The 13,716-nt window shown below is 42.0% G+C and overlaps 1 long non-coding RNA gene across 1 annotated transcript; it reads right to left on the minus strand.

The window, feature by feature from the left end:
- Positions 1-730: 730 nt before the first annotated feature.
- LOC128118491 (uncharacterized) lies at positions 731-12,677 on the minus strand. The gene is made up of 3 exons (XR_008221240.1): positions 12,376-12,677; positions 11,074-11,177; positions 731-1,264 (listed from the first exon to the last, which is right to left on the minus strand). It is a non-coding gene; the product is annotated as an uncharacterized LOC128118491 (long non-coding RNA).
- Between the last annotated feature and the right edge of the window lie 1,039 nt (positions 12,678-13,716).

Raw genomic sequence — 13,716 nt, forward strand, 5'->3', positions numbered from 1 at the left:
CTACAGAGTGTGCTTAGTCCTAAATGACATGTTTTCATCAGTGCTCCCAAGGCTCGGGGAACATTGTAGAAGAGAGACTAGAAAAAGAAAGACAGACAGACGGAGGGAGAGAGAGGGGGGAGAGAAAGAGAGAGAGAAAAAAAACAAAACAAAAATCCATAAAAGCTGGAGGATGAGCAAGAGCACTGTGAAACCCCATCTTCTGAACATGAGCGACCACTGTCCTCATGGACTTGCCCAAGCTATGGTTAGCCGCACAAGACCTGCACAGGGTCAAGCCAGCAGGATCGGTCAACATTCTAGCAGGTTGCACTAACTGGACTCTCTGCAGGTGACGGGGAGGACATGAGAATGGGAAGCAAGGAGTCAGGGGGATATCCAGGAGGAGTTGGAGATGTAGGGGGTAGGTATGATCAAGACACACTGTAGAGATGTAGGAAATCAACAAAGAATAAGTCAAAGACAATCTAAGAAAAAAAAAAAAAGAGAGAATCCTTCAAAACTCCTGAATTGAAAAAAAGAATGAGGAAATAAGCTAAGTGTGGTAGTGCACACCTTTAACCCTAGTATTTGGTAAACAGAGGCAAGAGGATCACCACAAAGCCAGCCTAGCCAAATTGGCAAGTTTTGAGTCAGCTGGAACCCGTATCTAAAACAAAACAAACAAAAACAAGGAAAATAATAAATAAATTTAATAAGTGGGAAAACATAAGCCACATACTGGTTTTTAAAAATGTATATTATATTTTTTTATTTTTATCCATAGAAACAGCTGACCTGATTATATATCAAGTAGCTCGAAGTAAAGCGTTAAGTAATGCCTACCATTTAGCATTAGGTTATTTCAAGAAAAGAACCCAGTACTCTTTGGGGGAGAGTTTTCTCCCCCGAGACTCACACCATTTGTAGACACGGCTACCATCTGAAGAACAGAGTGCATCCTTTGCAATGTGCCGCGCTGATAAATTATGCCATGAAGACAGACGTGGAGTACATTTTTCACTTTGGTAAACTGTTGTAACTTGTGTTTCTCACTTTTTCTGAGTGTCGCCATTGCTTCTGCTCAGTAGGTTTTTCCAGTTCTCTCTCCCCAAGCCTTTCTTGTTTATTCACTTTTGACCCCCTGACTTTCTGAATCACCATTTCACCATTTGGGACTGTTTTCAAACTAATGCATTTCACACATACGGTTCAGGACTTCATCCATCAGGAGCGATCCACGAGAGTCAGTAAAAAACCGTCTCTCTGATTTGTTAATGCGTGTCTGAAAAAGATAGAAAGTGCCAGATGAGTGCAAAAATAACTTGAAACAGAAGGCTGGGGAGCAGGGAGGGGAGAAATACACATAATAACTAGTTTGTGGTTCTTTCCCTCATAAAGCAACCCACATGTTGCTGCCTGCAATGACCCTGCTGGTGCCGGCATTCAACACCCATCACAGGGGTTTCAGGCCATCAGCTCCCACGATTCCTACCTGTCTGTCTGTCTGGGTTCATGCCTGTCATACCTGCAGCATGTTCCTTTCCTGGCAACTATGCCAGAAATGTCATAGCTTTTTTTTTTCTCTCTCTCTTTTCTAATCACAAGTCCTTGGGAAAATATTGTGGACACTGTCTAAATGACTCTATTAATTTTTCAAAAGAGTTCACTGAAACCCATGGGGCCCACAACTGTGATTTTCATTTGTGGCCCTGGGTGATTTGTCTGAACACTGAGCTTCTAAAGAGGCAGAAAGGGCTCACTGCATACAGCGTGAAGGACACTAGATCTGGGGAGCATTTGGGCTGCATAGAGAACACTGTACATGCTGCTCAGCAGAGTTAAGAATAGCGATACAGTCTATAGTTTTCTCAGTTCAATTTAGCAGCTATTACTAGAATAGCATCGTTCTGCTTTGGAGGAGGCACAAGAAAAACTCGTCTCGAGAAGCAGAGAGAAATGGGCCCACGACAGAGTTCTGGAGACGTGGACTCATACCGCGGTGGTGTGAACCGTGCACACGAGTGACTAGAAATAAAGAACATCACTGTGGTAAAGTAACCAGGCAGGACTTCACTGTGAGGTTAACACTAAGCAGATCATAGAGTATCCACAGTCCAGTGAAGTCCAGACGACTCACCTTTGAGCTGAAGAGGAAGACTGCCAAAGGATAGAAAGCTAAAAGCTCCGAAGGGTGGTCAGTCATGTGACTCATTCTGGCTAACCAGTCAGTGGAGGTCAGCTGGGCACTCAGTGTAAAGAGAGTCACTCTCATGGCCAGCTGTGACTTGCCCTCATGTCTGCATTGAAATTTTTCTCTGAACGTGCAGCCATCTCCAATGTGAAGGAAAGACTGGACGCAAGTACAGCGCTCTTCCTTACACCTCCGGGTCTTCTTCTTTCATTTGGAGTGAGGGTATTGCTAACTGGTAGTGATGGGTCCACTGCATGAACTCTTGATTATTTGTTCCTAAATAATACAGTCCCCAGATTTCTATCCTATTAGATAGTGTAAGTAATCTAGAGATGACTCAAAGAATACTGGAGTATAAGCTTAAGTAATATGCAAATTCTATACTATCTTAGACAAGAGATGTGAGCACCCCCAGATTTGGGTCCTGGAACTGGTTCTTCACAGATGTCCAGGAATGGCTGTATTTGGTAAGGCATATTTTCTTTTTTAAATAAAAATTCACACGATCGTAGAATTGTTTCATAAGAAAGTGATTTATAGCTTGCAAATTTATTCGCTTGAAGAAAAATGCTTAAATAACTATTTCATAATTTGTAGCTAAAAGTACACTTCTTGATCTTCAGCCATAGTTGACGTGTTAAGCATCCCTGTCTCAGACCCTCACACCACCCTCTCTGCGTGGCCACAGATTTAGGTCCAGCTGAGCTCTCAAAGGACACACACATTTACAATGTCATTTACTTTCTTTTCACTTCTCTTCCAACCCTATAGCATAATCAATCTTTGCTAGTACTCTTTTTTTATATTTACAAGACTGTTGTACCCACTCCAAAAATCTAAGCTTTCAGAGGACCTTCTGGATGCCATGAAATAAAGATGGTTGAAAATCCATCATTCCCAGCCCCTTAAGAACTGTGTTTCTGCCAACTTCAGCAACTGCCAGTGGAGTAATTGGGAAAGAATAAATATAGCAAATCTTTTCCTTTCTGAACAGGGTCTCTGTGTGTCCCAGCCTGGCCTCGAACTCACAGCTATCCTGCATTAACCCCCCACATACTGGGATTCTAGGCATGTGGCACCAGATGCAGCTAGGGAGGCTTGTTTTGAAGGATGGTAACTTTTGGTCAAGAAACCACAGATAGGAAGACAGTGTCGAAGCTAATGGATCCTGTCACTGCTTGATCCACAAAAACCTCTTGGGGCTCCTCAAAAATGAACAAGATATCCGAGAGGCATCCTCGGAACTCCTGACCACCAGGCTGGAGAGATGGCTCAGCAGTCAAGGGCACTGACTTGTCTTCCACAGGACTGACTGGATTCGATTCCAGCCCCCACATGGCAGCTTGTAACCATCTATAACTCCAGTCCTAGCAAATCCCATGTTCTCTTCTGGCTTCTGTGGGCACCAGGCTCGTACATGGTGGACAGACAGACATGAAAGCAAAATACGCATACATGTAAAATAATAGAAATAATAAATAAAAAATAAATAAAAAGAGAAGAAATCCTGGCCCAGTGGATCATGGAAAAAAAAAAAAAAACAGGAATTCCTGTTTTTAAATCTTCCCAAGTGTCATACTCAGTCAGATCATACTAAGCTAATCTAATACTTCTCCAACTGTGAACACAAAGCAGCTGGGGGCCGTGTTAAGATACGGATCCTGTCTCAATAGACCTCAGGCTGTACTGAGACCCTGCTTCTTTAACAAGCTCCCAGGGGAGGCCCATGGCTACAGTCTCTGAACCACGTTCTGAGTGATATGAAGGTTTAAGTTACCCGCCCCCCCCCCCCATTCCCCATGCTCTTGTACCACAGATAAGAAAATGGAGACTGAGGGGTTAGATACGCTGTCCATTTCATCTTGGCATGCAGAGGCGACACTGTGACCAGCATCCATGTGCTCCAATGCTCACACAGAGCTGCTCTGTGATGTTGTCCCCTTGACCTGCTGGTAAGAAGGACTGGAGGAGAGGAAGCTCCTATGGGTCACTCCCCTTGTGTGACGGACCATCAGTAGTCCAGGGTTTCAGTCTCTATTTCTCTTTAACCTTTCTTTCCCAGTCCTATCTGGTCAGTGATGGGCTGGTAAATGCTCTATCCCTGTTCACTGAAGAAAAAACATCCTGCTTCGTAACAGTTGTTTTCTGTGAAACATCCTGCTTCGTAACAGTTGCTTTCTGTGGAGTGGATATTCCTGCTGTGACCCATTTCCAGCTACAGACACTATGATTTGTTTTGCTTTGTTTGATTTTTTTTGGGGGGGGGGCACAGTCTGCTCTTGTGAACTGGTAGAGGCCAGGACACTGCCACCCCACCCCACCCCCACCTGCCACCACCCCAATTACTGTGCCTAGCTGTCTTCTGACCCCAAGGAACTGAAGCCTAAAATCAGAGCACTAGCCATGATGCCGGCTAGGCTGTAAGACACGCTGTCCATTTGGAAGAAATAACAGTACCGCATTTTCAGCAAGCCGCTCTCTGGTGTAACTGGTAAGAGGCACAGGTTACCTGTGTCTTAGGGAAGCTAATAGGAAGGAAGAAAGGTCATGGGTAAAGTTTCTGATGAAGCTGAAAACAAGCAAAGAAAAAAAAAAAACTCAACTGACTAATCCCAAAGAGAACAAGTATAGATTGATGCAGCCAATACATAACCAAAAGCATTGGAGCAATTTGCTCATTTCGTCAACAGTATTGAGTGAGAGTCTCCCGAGCTAGGTTCTGACAGCAAAGATACTGATCTTTTGTGATCTCTCTCCCCTCTCTTCCCCTCCTACCCTCCCCTCCCTCTCCTTATTCTCCCCTCCCTCTTCCTCTCTCTCTCTCCCTCTCCTGCCCCCTCCTGCCTCTCTCTCCCTGTGTGTGTGTGTGTGTGTGTGTGTGTGTGTGTGTGTGTGTGTGTGTGTATGTTTTCCTCTTCCTTGTACTAGGCTACACCTTCTACAGGGCTCAGAAGGAAAGACAAAACAAGACCAGCGGCACCCCGTGCCAGTGCAGATAATCGCTTTCCGTTGCAGACAAGCCACCAGGTGATCTCTATTTCTTGAAGTAAAGGTTCTTGGTTTTAAAAGAGTCATTATTTTGAGACAATGATATAGTCTTAGAGACAGACTTCACACAGGCTCCCAGAATAGATAGTGTTCAACTGAGCAATAGCTACCGCCTAGAAAACAAAAACTGTGGTCTGTGAAGACATGCCACACAAAACAGGGTAAACAGATGACTCCTCTCCATGAAAAATTATTATAAATTGCATAGCAGTGTTATTTTCCCATATAATTAAGAAATAGTGAAAATAATGTATAAGGTGAAGAAAGAGCGATAAATGTAGAATCCAACATGGAGAAAAATCCATATTTTATTCATAATTTCTGTCAAAAATATTGTTTGTGATGATATGTGTGTATGAAAATATCATAAGGAAACCAATCGTTTTGTACATTTGCTTAAAAAAATAAACTATTTTAAAATGAATCTGCTGTATTTTTCTGAAATTCACATTCTCATCTGGTTTCTCACCCTAATAAAAATTCCTTTTACTAGCAAACCTACTTTCCTGGTCATACTCCTCAACAATGTCACTACCCACTAACCCTCCTGAAGGAGAAGCGTCACTGTCTCTGTCATTATGTTGAATAAATGCCACCTACAATCAGAAATACCTGTGATTGAGTTGATTACTTCTCTTTTGTGAATAACCCCTGCTGCTCTGGGTAATAAGCCAAAAGGGTAAATGTAAATCCAAAGAGAAACTGTGCTTAAACTACAGTTAGTTAAAACGAAGCCGAAAAGGTTTAGAAGCAAGAGACCATGATGGAAATAACTTCAACTATACAAAACGCATAAGCAGAAACAAACATGAGTGAGCCCACATATCTTCGCCTGAGATGATCTGGACAGCAAATTATTTAAAGGTTGCTCTCAATTTCTGAGCACACATCCTGCACAAAGGGCGGACAGAGTATCTGTCAGTCTGGAACTTTCTCTGTACTGATTTGTGCCTACAGGGTTTCTTTCTTTTTTTAAGGTATGTTAATTTTACTTATTGGCGAGGGAGAGAAATGTGTGTATGGCCTAGAGCACATGTGGAAGTCAGAGGACAATTTTCAGGAGTGGGAGTCTGGGGATCAAGCTCACGTCTTTCAGGCTTAGTGGCAGACACACTTACCTATTGAACTGTTTCATGGTCCATGTACTAGGTTTATTATGAAGAGCAAAGTAAATTAACATAAGCAGAATCTCCACCCTCTGAGCATCTTACAGGTATAACGTAGGGCAATTAGTATCCTACATAGGGCTTTTTAAATTTGGCTTGGTTTGGTTTTTTTTTTTTTTTGGTTTTTCGAGACAGGGTTTCTCTGTGTAGCTTTGCGCCTTTCCTGGAACTCACTTGGTAGTCCAGGCTGGCCTCGAACTCACAGAGATCCGCCTGGCTCTGCCTCCCGAGTGCTGGGATTAAAGGCGTGCGCCACCACCGCCCGGCTTGGTTTGGTTTTGGAGAGAAGGTCTCTCTATGTAGCCCAGGCTGACTCCCAATAAGTTTCTATGTAACAATATCCTCAGAGTCAACTTCTGAGATACTCACACAATGGAAATGTGTATTTTTCCTCCCAGAAAACATCAAAATTGGTCAATAGATGAAATTTTAATTCCCCACTGTTAATCTGAATGAGTAATAACATCCCTCCATGATATAGGTTATAATTTCCTTTCATTCCTAGAGTCCCTCTGTTTGCCTTGCTTCCTTGTTTCTCTCTACTCCAGTGTCTCTGTGGAGCTCTATTGCTTTAAAGGAAATTCCTCCCAGCCACAGAAATGATGACAATAACAATATCATCTTTACTGTGGCGTCATACCTGAAAGGGACTGAACCTTGATATCAACCAGTCATCTCTTCATGTTCAAATTGTTGCAGTCCTAGTGAGAAAGTTATAGACCACCATGCATACGGAGGCAAAAAGAGCCCTTGGTTAGCTAGTGACTGAGAGCAGGCTCTTGCCACAAAGAACACTTGACATTGATAGTCATCAAGGGTACAGAGTATATAAAGGCATACTGTACAAAACCCACAATGACATCACTGTCAGGTATAGGTCAGGGGAACGTGGTAGCGTTTGTTTGGGCCAAACACATTAATTGTTTTGGTTATGCATCTGGTTATACATTTCATTATACACGGTCAGGGTCATGGAACATCTCAAATGTGTTGCCAACGTGGGTGTTACTGTTTAGGGGATAAGGGACTTGAAAAAGTACACAAGCAGACACAAAATGGAGTCAGGGTAAAATCAGGACAAGATGGTGTTACCTCGGTCACTTTGCAAATGAAGATCCTGACGGAACATTCAATCATGAGGTATATAAAGAAAATAAAATCATTATCTGAAAGAGATGTCTTAACTTTCCCATTATTGCTGTATGGTTTATAGCAGCTAAAGTATGAAACCAATATACCCATTCACACCACACACACATATACCCATATACCTACACACACCATATATATAGATATATAGATACACGAATACATAGATAAATACATGGTACATAGATAGGTCCATAGATACGTAGACAAATGTAAAAAATTAACATTTTTCAAAGGGTACAAAATTACAATAAAATAAGAGGAACAAGTTCCAGAAGTCTATCACAGCTTGGCAGCTGCAGTTAATGACAATAAGTACAAACAAATGAAAGCCCCGAGGTCCACAGGTGTCCATGTCCATCCCAAACAGTAAAGGAGGAGCCAAAGCTCAGATTCCTAATTCCTTTAGGGCTGTTTTCTCTGGAGTGTTTGGCCCAAGAGAAAAGAAATGACAAGCTTTGGGTCCAGGGAAGACAAGCACATTAATACAAGACAAAAATAATATGAATTATACTGTGGGATGGTCTGTATGTCAAATGTGTTGCTGATTGGTCAATAAATAAATCACTGATTGGCCATTGGCTAGGCAGGAAGTATAGGCGGGACAAGGAGGAGAATAGAGCTGGGAAGTGGAAGGCTGAGGGGGAGACACTGCCAGCCGCCATCAGGACAAGGAAGATGTAAAGTACCGGTAAGCCACAAGCCACGTGGCAAGGTATAGATTAATAGAAATGGATTAATTTAAGCTGTAAGAACAGTTAGCAAGAAGCCTGCCATGGCCATACAGTTTGTAACCAATATAAGTCTCTGTGTTTACTTGATCGGGTTTGAGCGGCTTGGGACTGGCGGGTGAGAGAGATTTGTCCTGACTGTGGGCCAGGCAGGAAAACTCCAGCTACAAATGGCGCCCAACGTGGGGCAAGAGTTTCCACCTAAAACCTGAGAAAAAAGATTCTAAAACGGAGCTAAAAACAGTTCCTAATTGTCTCTCTCAAATGAGCGGCAGGCAGCTGCCGGTTTGAGCTACTGGCGGGTTGCTGGCGTGCACGCTCGACCTGCAGTATGGCGGGAATGAAGTCTCTGCAAATGGCACATTAAGCTGCATTGTGGATTTAGCCTTTGCTAGTACAAAACAAAAAAAGAGGTTTCTGAGCTACATGCTGCTTGGATAAAAGCATAGACCCATGATAGCTCCCAGAGCTGGCGGTAAGCATACTGCCGCCATGTTGGGAAGCTGAGGTGGACGGAGCCAGCAGCCACAGCTGCTACAGCTTAAAGCAATAGATTCACAATAAGACAGATTCAGATGTAATAGTTTAAAATGTGTGTAAAATATATGTAGTCTTAAAAGAGACAAAAAAAGGTGATATATACAGTATAGAAACAAATACATGGTTTTAAAAAAAATAAAGTCTTTAAAGAAACAGTAAAATTAATATAAAAAATAAGCCACGTAGAGATGACTATTACACAGAGAGTCTGGATTGTATTGTCTTTGGGATTCTTAACTACAGAGAGATATTTGATTGTAAAGAAAGCTGAGTTAAACCAGTATGTATATTTTAAAGATACTTTGACTTCAAAATTTAGAGGTAAGGATATGTTGCTTTGGAAAAGAGTCTCTTTTGTTTCCACTGAAAGCAAGAGGCTATGGATTTGTTCCAGAGTAAGATACATCAGGTTTGACCAGCCAAGACCCCCTGAAAGGTCTCCGATGACACCATGGCCCAGATGATCCAACATCCAGAACCGTTTCAAGACAACTGGCTCAGATGATACAGCCTCACGGACTACTCCATGATCCTAAAATTTTCTTTGTTTCCCCAGAAGATACAGCGCCCCCCTCCAGCAGGAAATAGTAAGAGAAACTACGCCCAAATTCCCAAATATACCAAGCTGACTTTGGAGATGTGTAAAGGTTAAAACCTTCCTTTTTAAGAAAAGAAAAGGGGAAGTACTGTGGGATGGTCTGTATGTCAAATGTGTTGCTGATTGGTCAATAAATAAATCACTGATTGGCCATTGGCTAGGCAGGAAGTATAGGCGGGACAAGGAGGAGAATAGAGCTGGGAAGTGGAAGGCTGAGGGGGAGACACTGCCAGCCGCCATCAGGACAAGGAAGATGTAAAGTACTGGTAAGCCACAAGCCACGTGGCAAGGTATAGATTAATAGAAATGGATTAATTTAAGCTGTAAGAACAGTTAGCAAGAAGCCTGCCACGGCCATACAGTTTGTAACCAATATAAGTCTCTGTGTTTACTTGATCGGGTTTGAGCGGCTTGGGACTGGCGGGTGAGAGAGATTTGTCCTGACTGTGGGCCAGGCAGGAAAACTCCAGCTACAAATTATGTGTTGAGTATTATTTATAATTTAGAAAGACCCTGTAGTGAGAGGCACATGAATAAAGTTTCTGTGCCAACTTTGAAACATATACCGTGTTTTGTATTAATAACATAATGGGGGCCACATGTTATTTGGCTAAAAACTCAATACAATTCATCTTCTATATCCATGGATTCCACATTCATGGGTTTAACTGGCTGCAAATGGAAATTGTATCTGTATTGAACTCATATAGACATTTTTCTTATCATTATTCTCTTAAAATATATAGCAACTCTTTGCCAAGCTATCTACTGTGTCAGGCACTGCATGGAACAGAAAGATGGTTTAAAGTATACACAAGAAGCTGGACACTATGGCACATGCCTGTGATCCCAACTCTCTGAAGGCTGAGACAAGAGGATGGCACGTTCTTTGCCAGCCTGGACTATCTACCAAGACCCTGTCTCAAAATAACAATGACAGTGACAATATATGAAAGTATGTATTTGAGTTACACCAAACACCCCATCATTTTACAAGAAAGACTTGAGTATTTTCAGATCTTAGTATCCTTGGGAAGTTTTGGAACAAATCCTTTTTGGATACCAAGAAATGTAACAACTGTATTTCTCGCTAACATTTTCCCCATGTTGCATCATTTAAGTGTCTCCACAATCAAACCTGGAAAACTCCTTTATACTCACCAATCAATTACTAACTTCAGGTATTAAAATGTCCAATTATAAAGTTTACACTTGATTCTCTTACACTGGTAGTTCTTTGCCAAAAATTTTAATCTTGTCTTTTGATTCTTTAAGAATGTTCAGTATGACATTTCAAAATAAATGTTGTGCTGGTGCATTATCCAGATTCATGGACGTCTATCCTCAGGGAATGTTATTTATTTGGGGTTTGGGCTTTACTGTCTGATTTCTGGTTTTGTGTGAATGCTGGGCATTGAATATGAAGAACTTTAGAACTAATTTTAAACTTTTAAATGGCATCCTCTTTCTCTAAGTCTGATGTCCTCTTGTTTCTAGCAGTAGCTAGGCCTGAGGTACCAGTCTGCTAAAGTCCCTGAAAGCCAATGATAGATGTGGTGTGCAGAGCTGGAGTTGAGTCTCTCTAAGACCTTCATATGGTTGGAAATGGTAGTCATCTCAGGCTTGAATTATTGTCTTCCTTCTGATCTTTGTATCACAGTAACTTACCACATTGACATTGTTCCAGAGTAGAACCAAAATAATTGTGAGAATCTTCCAGATGCCCATAATTTCGTGTGCAGTCATGCATTGCTTAATGATGAGGATGTATTCTGGAAAGGCATCATTAGGAGTGTGTTAGAGAATGTGTCATCAGGAGATTTCATCATTTAAGCATACTTTCACAAGCTAAGGCAGCTATGACACTATTATATAATCTTATGGGACCATTGCCATGCATGCGGCCTGTCATTGACTTAAACATCATTATATGACCCATGACTGCACTTAAATATTAGCACCATATGCCTAAGTATACATGACTTCTTACTTGGAGAGATTTAAAGCTATTTCTCTGAACATTATGAGCCATGGAGCCATGCAGCCAAAAGGCTCATTTTATAAAGGTCATAGTTTTCCTATTTTTTTCCTAATAGTTTTCAACAATATTACATCTAAGACTTTTTAAGGTAGCCTTGTCCACAGGGGACCTCCTAAGATCTGTTCATTTGCTAGCCTGACTTTGTCTCCACTGCCCGCCATGCTCTTCTCTCTTGGCCAACTCTTAGCTGCAATTCTGTTAAGGTGGCATAGAGAACCCAGACAAGGCTCATTCCCTGGGTCTTTTAGGATGCAATTACCATGATACAGTTATCATTCTCAAACGTAACCGCATTTTGTCCTTCACTACAGGCTTTCTACAGGAAGGTCAAAGAGCAAATCCTAAAGTACAAATCAGAAGGCAGACAACATGCTTCCTTCCACTCTTAGGAAAATAACAACACAGAAGTAACAATTAACGACATCTCACCGCATTGGTGACACAAGACAGACCTCCAGGCTTTCTTTCTAGAAAGTCTAAGAAGGTAGTTTTTGGTTCTTTGATTCTGAGAGAAACAATCAGGAAGTTGACTGGATATGCACATCTCTCTTTTTCAGCTTTCTTTTTTTTTTTTTGTCTCTTTGTGCCAGTTACTCTGGTGACTGTGACTTGTCCTTTTTTTTTTTTTTTTTTTTAGGCATGAGCAGAAACAGTGCACCCTTTCACTTTGTGGCTTGCTAAACAGTATCTGCATGAGGCCAAAAGGTAGAAATTGGTACCGGAGCAGGATGCAGACACTGTCACAGAGCACCAAGGGAAGAACGGCTTGGTGGAACAATGAATTGCTGTCTTTAAAACATCTTTGTGCTCTCAGAACTTGCCCAAGCAAAAGAGTAAGCATAGTTTTCCCAGGCTGTTGTAGCCAAACCTGTGCTGCTTTTTAAATCAAGCCATGGTTGGCACCTACCTCTGAGCAATGTGGAACTTACTGTAAAGGGCCCCATGTTTAGTTCATAAGGCTAGCCCTCTCTGAATGTGCATTTCAGGGGTGTGTCTGCAGAAGACTGGCTGCTGAGTCACTGCAGTCCGCACACTCTGAGCAATCGGCATAGGCTTGCTGGGGAGATGACAGCATCCCTCTTTGTGGCGGTACTCGGGGATGAGTAAACACTAAGATCTTGTTGTAGTTACAAATAAAAAGAAATGATCTCCATTTCTTCTTCTCCTTGAAGGTGTGTGTAAAAGGAGATTAAGTCCTTGCCCCCACCCTGGTAAAGACACACACACACACACACACACACACACACACACACACACACACACACACTTAAGGAGGCTCAGTGGAGCTTCCCTCTTCAGCTCTAAGAAGGAAAATCTAGCAGTTGCTAGACAACGTTCATTGCCAAGGAAACTTAAAGGTGAAGCGTGTGAAAATCTGCCTTTGCTAATGATTGTGTGTGACTCTCAGTTTGCTCACTCCAATCAGAGGATGGCCATTAGCCTTGTGACCCTCTTCAATGATTTCGTGTAATTTTCTATGATACTTAAATGACAATGATATGTTTAAAAAAAAATTACAGAACCTGTGTGGGATTTCCTGTTCAGAGGGTCATATACCCTCTCCCACATCATCTTGTCACTCATTACTTAGGTCTGCCAGAGCACGTGGATATCAACTTTTCCTTATACTCCAATAGAGCATCACTTGTTTCCTCTCTCAGGTTGTCTCAGTTCCTGCTCGCGAAAGCATTTTCAGTTCCCTCCTGTGTCCCTTTGACATCTTCACATCAGGGTCGAGACGATGTTCTTTGGTTGGCAGTTGCCGGGAGTACCTCTACATCCGGTAAGATGCTACAGAATCATCCTGTGCATTTCTGGCCTCAGTCCTAAAATTGACCATTTCTCCAAATAGTGTCGGTTCTTCTTACTGGACAATGATATCAGAAATCAAGGAAATACATCTAAGAATTGCATACACTTATCCACTAATACTGCCACATGTGTTTCGTCTGTGTCTGTTTTAAACCAACCACGACTACATCGTGCTGTCTCCAACTCTAACCTAGTTCCACCAGTATTGATCTAGTGTTTGCCTTTTTGTGGTCCATAACCTTCCACTCCGGTAGTGAAAACTGGCTTTTAATATTCCCCCAGCGGTTTGATTACTTATCCAGTTCCAATATATGTGTAAAATGGCCTCAAAATCAAGCTGCACTCCTAAGGGGTCTAATTACATCCACAGGGGTACAGTACTCCCTTGTCCTTTTAATCTTCTATTTTACACATATATCCACGGTTATTAGATTATTAGGTTATTAGACTTTCCCCCT

The sequence above is a fragment of the Peromyscus californicus genome, unplaced genomic scaffold (assembly GCF_007827085.1).
Source record: "Peromyscus californicus insignis strain IS unplaced genomic scaffold, ASM782708v3 Scaffold_22__1_contigs__length_63687245, whole genome shotgun sequence".
NCBI lineage: Eukaryota > Metazoa > Chordata > Mammalia > Rodentia > Cricetidae > Peromyscus > Peromyscus californicus.